Source organism: Pteropus vampyrus, unplaced genomic scaffold (genome assembly GCF_000151845.1).
Source record: "Pteropus vampyrus isolate Shadow unplaced genomic scaffold, Pvam_2.0 Scaffold70, whole genome shotgun sequence".
Lineage (NCBI taxonomy): Eukaryota > Metazoa > Chordata > Mammalia > Chiroptera > Pteropodidae > Pteropus > Pteropus vampyrus.
The window spans coordinates 1,327,709-1,334,251 of NW_011888851.1; positions in this window are offsets into that span (position 1 = coordinate 1,327,709).

Here is a 6,543-nt window from a genome sequence, read left to right on the forward strand (position 1 = left end):
ATAGAGACAAGCAATCTACAAGATGCAAAATTCAAAACACTGGTTATAAGGATGCTCAACGATCTCAGGGAGAACTTTAGCAAGGAGATAGAAAACGTAAAAATGGAGATAGAACACGTAAAATGAAACCAGTCAGAAATGAAGAATACAGAAACTGAAATAAAAAATACGTTAGAGGAAAACAATAGTAGATTAGATGAAACAGAGGATTAAATCAGCAATTTGGAAGACAAGGTAGTAGAAAACATGCAATCAGAAGAGCAACAAGGAAAAAAGATCCAAAAAAATAAGGATAGTTTAAAGAGCTTCTGGAACAACATCGAGCATACCAACATTTGCATCATAGGAAGAGAGAGCAAGGAATTGAAAATCTTTAAAGAAATAATGACGAAAAACTTCTTTAACCTGGTGAAGGAAATAGATATGTAAGCACAGTGAGTTCCAGACAAGATGAACCCAAAGAGGCCCACATCAAGACACATCATAATTAAAATGTCAAAGTTTCAAGACAAAGAAAATCTTAAAAGCAGCAAGAGAAAAGCAGTTAGTTAGTTACAAGGAAGTTCTCCTAACTGTCAGCTGATTTCTCAACAGAAACTCTGCAGGCCAGAAGGAATCTGCACAAAATATTCAGTGATAAAAAGCAGGGACCTGCCATCAAAATTACTCTACCCAGCAAAGCCATCATTTAGAATTGAAGGACAGATAAAGAGCTTCCCAGACAAGAAAAACTAAAGGAGTTCATCACCACCAAACTAGGATTACAAGAAATGTTAAAGAGACTTCTTTAAGAAGAAAAAAAGATAAAAAATATGAAGAATAAAATGGCAATAACTACATATCTAGCAACAATTAATTTAAATGTAAATGGATTAAATGCCCTCATCAAAAGACTGAAGGTAGCTGAATAAATAAATAAATAAAACCCTTATATATGCTGCCTATAAGAAGCTCACTTTAGATCAAAAGACGCACACAGACTGAAAGTAAAGAGATGGAAAAAGACATTTCATGAAAATGGAACCAAACTAACATAAAAAAGCTGAGGTAGCAATATTTATCCCAAACAATGCAGACTTTAAAACAAAGGCTATAACAAGAGACAAAGAGGACCCAGTAATCCCACTTCTGGTTATTTACCCAAAGAGACTCAAAACACAACTTCGAAGAAACATGTGCATCCTTATGTTCACTGCAGCATTATTTACAGTAGCCAAGATATGGAGGCAACTTGAGTGTCTATCAATGGATGAATGGATAAAGAAGAGGTAGTGTGTGTGTGGCGTGTGTGTGTGTGTGTGTGTGTGCGCGCGCGCGTGCACGTGCGTGCAGTAATATCACTCAGCCATAAAAAAGAATGAAATTTTGCCATGTACAACAACATGGATGGACCCAGTGGGTATTGTGCTGAGTGGAGTAAGTCAGACAGAGAAAGATAAATGCCATATGATTTCACTTATATGTGGAATCCGAAGAACAAATAAATAAATAAATGGCACAGAAACAAGCCCAGAGATACAAAGAACATTTTGATGGTTGCCAGATGGTTGGGGGACAGGTAAAAGGGGGAAGAGATTAAGAAGAACAAATTGGTAGTTACAAAATAGGCATGAGGATGTAAAATGTAGCATATGGAATATAATCAATAATATAATAATTATGTATGGTGTCTAGATTTATAGGAGCGATCACATGGTAGGTTATATAGATATCTAATCACTATGCTATACATCTAAAACTAATATAATATTGTATGTTAACTGTGGTTAAAAAATAAAAAAATAAATTTAAAATAACAGTCACAGGGTATACAGTACAGCATAGGGAATATAGTCAATAATATTGTAATAAATGGTGCCAAGTGGGTACTGAAATTATTTGGGTGAACACTTTCTAAGGTATATAAATTACTAGTCATTATGCTGTACACCTGAAATTAATATAATATTGTATTCTAATTGCAATTGAAAAATTTTTAATTAATTTTTCTTTAAAGAAAAAAGTGGAAGAGGCCAGAGTGGCAAGTATGGGGTTAAGGTAAATAATGTAGGACTTCATATGCCATTATAGAGACTTTGGCTTTTACTAGTGTGAGGAGCCACTGCCAGGAATTGATCAGGGGAAGGACTTGAGAAAAGACTGGTATGCAGGGGTGATGGAGCAAACATAATAAGACCTATTGAGAAGCTATCCACAGTAAACCCGATGAGAAATAATGGCAGCTCATACCAGGGCAGTAGCAGTGGAGGTGTTAAAACGTGGTCAGATTCTGTATATACAAGCAATGCCTTTATAATATGAATAACCCACTCCTGAAAGTCATAGTTGCTACTTCAAAATGCTCTTTTTCAATACTTTAAATTATTAAAACTATAATGTGTTACTAAAACATGGTATCTAAAACGTAATAAAAATCCTGTACACAGGTAATAAGTCAGGGTGCAAAAGTCTTTATGATCACCAAACAATTAATATGGATATTGACTAAGATTCATTTTGTTAGTAATTTCACTGGTTAAGACTAGAAAAATCTGAGAGGTCATTTCCTTTGTTGAAGCTCTTTTAAATGTCTACCCGTCATTTTGACATTTTATAAATTGTATTTGAAATGTATTCAAAATTTTCCCCATACATCATTTTGTTAAAATGTTAATTTAAAATGTTGTGTTAAAATATTTGTTAACATATGCTGTTAAAATGTTAAACATTTTATTGTTGGGTTTTGGGGATGTCGATATAATTTTTCTCACATAAATTTCATTTGAAGAGCATTTTTTCGGAGAGATATATACATTCCTCAAAGTTCGACATAAAAATCCAGAGGTGCTTGTTTTACTAAAAATGTTAAAAAAGAGATGTTCTACAGAATATGCTTGCATTTTGAAGACCTAGCCAACAGAATTTCTTGATGGACTGAAGATGGAGTGTGAGAGAAAGACAATAGTCAGAGATGATACTAAGTTATTTGGCTTAAGCAAACAGAAACATAAAAATAATAACAATAGCTAAGATTTATTGAATTCTTATAGAGCACTTTAAATATATTAATTAATTTAATCTTCTCAACAGTCCAACGGGTTTGATAATTTATTACTACATTTTTTTTCAGATGAGAACCTCTCTGAACCATTTACCTTATCTGTAAAATAAAGATAATAATAGAATACCACAGAAAAACTAAAAATTCAAAGATATCATGACTTTTCTAATGAAATATATCAGAAAAAACAGTCTGGATTTTTGGAGGAACAGAAGTTGTAAGAAAGGTACTTAAATGATACTTGCTAATGACAAAGCAGGAAATCTAACTTAATATGATCGTGTGGGAAAGAAGCAACTGCCAATAAAAAGAATATATTTTGCCACTCTCGGCTCATTGTTTTGAGTCTGAACATTCAGAGAAGCTTCGTGCTTAAAGTAGAGAGTAGGCCCAGGCAGTAACTACTCGGAAATGTGGTCCATGGTTTCTAGAAAGGCAGGAATTAAGGGGACAGGAGTCTGAGCTAATGTGAAATGAGTGGCAGCAACGACGGAGAGAAAAGATGGCAGTTGACTCAGACGTGAATCTGAATGAGAATGCCTAGTCACATTAAAAAAATTAAGCAGTTTTTTTCTAGACAAATCTTAAAAAGCACTACACTCCTCTGCCTAATGATGAGTCCAATATGGGTTGGGAGAGCAATGAAATATTTCACTGAAATCCTAGACTTATGAATGTTGTACCCTAAACATAGAAGCAAGTACTTCTTAAGGACATATAGGCTGATATGCAAACAAAGTAAAAGGCAATGATTTCTGCCGACATGAAAAAAGATTTTACAGTCTGAGTTATCTGAGAGTTCTGTTTCATTATTCAGTCTATCTGCTGAATAATATTTGGTACATACATTAATTATTATTTTTGATAAATTAAACTCCCAAATATAACTTTTTCATAAGAGTACTTGTACTTTATTTCAAATAAGAAATACTAAAACAGGAATATGCCACGTGACATTATTTCATAAAGTAATCATACAGGAAACACTCATGTAAAATAGTACTAAGATGGGTGTTAAATAATACATATATTAAAGAGTTTTTATTAGGGTTAGTGATAATGCAGATAACAGTTGTTTATATGTTTATAGCACTTAATAGATACAGTTATTAGTATTGTTAGAGGGAAAGTATCATTTCAAGTATAAAAGAATTTGCAATTGCAAAAGTTTGCCTTGTAACTATAATAAAACCATAAAATCTAATTCCTTGGATAAAATAAATAAGCATTAAATAACAAAATATCATCCTCAGGAATAATCATATCTGGAAATAAATTGAACCGGAAATTCTATGCCAAAATATTAAGGGAGTACCTCTCTATTTGCCAGGCACCTCCTAACTGCTAGGCGCATCTCTAACAGGTCCTCCAACCGGTCTGATATGTTTCTCATTGCTTTTCCTTGTAGGTCTTGCCTATAAGTACTGACTAGATGCAAGTCTGTCTGGGTTCCATCAGAGTAAAACTAGCATTCAAAGTATCAAAATCCTTACATGTCATACATCTATCCTCATTTGCTAAGTGCAAAACTATTGAAATAGACATTCTCTGGTATGCATGTGGATACTTCTTCCAGAATTTGAATAAAAGCACCTGACAATTTAAAATTTTCATGTCTCTTTTTAAATTTTAGACACCAAATTTACAGTGTCATTGCAATTTACATGTAAATTGTGAATAAATTATAAAGATCCACTCTCTACACATTTATAAAACCATATCACCTCTTCCCCTCTCTTATATGCATACTGTTTCCAATCACAGCAGTGTGATTGCTCAAGCAAAAATCTGCACCTGTTACCATTTACAAAAATCATACATTGGTATGTACTAAAAATCAGAATATTCATGACTTGTGCATGATATTTTTTCAAAACAAATGCAAAATGAGAAGCTGTAGAAAAAGTCCATTATTTGTATGTACTAGTATGTCAAAGAAACACACAATTTGGCCTTTCCTTATCCTTTGTAGTTACCATTTTCAGGATGTGATGCTTTTGTCAAAGATAAGATAGGAAAATAAAAGCTATACTTACAAGTCTATATTCACACTGTCTTCTCTCATCAGTATTCTGAAGGCTTTTTTTCTCCTTGAAGAATCACTGTCACTTTTCACATTTTAACACCCAGCCATCAACTTTTCCATAAATGCAATCACACCAGGAGCTTCTTCATCTGCATGTGTCAAAAGAAAAATCTAAAGATGTATATTTAATGACATAATAACATTCTACAAAATTCATAATGGAATTCTGTAGCATTTGGAGATATTTCTTTTCTCAGACTGATTCAATAGTTGGGTCATTCAAACATGCAAGTTTGCAGCTTTGTGTTTTATTTTCATCTTAACTTTTTTTGGTCAAATTATCTCTTTTTCTATGATGTCTATTTATCCAGAGTCTACCTGAAAAGATATCTCTATTTCTTTACTTATGCTATAGGAAAATAAGTGCATTTTTATGGGAAAGAGGAGAAGATAAAATGAAAAAGTAAAGATTAGAAGCAGGATAAAAGGAGGAAGACAAGAAGAATATTCATTGAGTTTTTACAATGTCCAGGCACTGATCCTGCTTTGAGCACTTACTTACATTTATTCTACTAATAATCATAGCTATATTAGGCAGGTATTACTATTATTCCCATTTTACAGATAAAGAAACTGAAACAATGAGCTAAACAGTGGTGGACCCGGTAATAAATTCCAGGTATCTTGGCTCCAGAGCTCAGATTCCTAACTAGGAAGCACAACGAGACCTGAGGTTTGTCAAGAGGCAGCATACGCCTCTAAACTCCAGGATGAAGGCAGCGCAAAAAGGAAGTTATTTCTGCCTGGAGATAGTAGGAGAGGGAAGATACAGACAATCAATTCATCAGTGTTTGCACCTTATTTATCTTTTTTAAGTTTTAGAATTTCACCAAGTTTCTTTCATTTGAAACGGGAAGAGAGAGAAGAGAGAAAGGTGTATAAAAATTGAAATATACTATTAAATATTGCATTGTATATTCAGTTAAATATTTTTTTTTCCTCATCTGAAAGATAACACTTCTATGGTTCACAGAAAATTTGGAAAGTAAATAAATATACAAAATAAAAATAATGATAATCTGATAACGCCTCCCCTTTTAAAAAAATAAAATTAAGATATTTGGTATCCTGATTATTTTCTGAAGATATAACTTATCATTTATGGAATTTAGATAAGAGTTAGCCTGAAAATAGGCATCCAACAGTTTTACACTTTGGAATTTTTGAATATCACAATGTTTTGAGACTCTGACGAGAGATAGAAGTAGGTACTGTAATATAATATTTTAAATATAATTTCAGGGGTTTTCATTTGCAACCCCTCGCATACACAGATGAAAATAAGAATCTCTGATTCACTTAACTAAAATCTCCTCCCTCAGACTCTGCCATAGCAATCTGAGACACTGCCAACACTCGGTGCTATTATTTTGACAATGAAAAACCAGGAGGTTTTGTTTTAATGAACAGTTTTTTT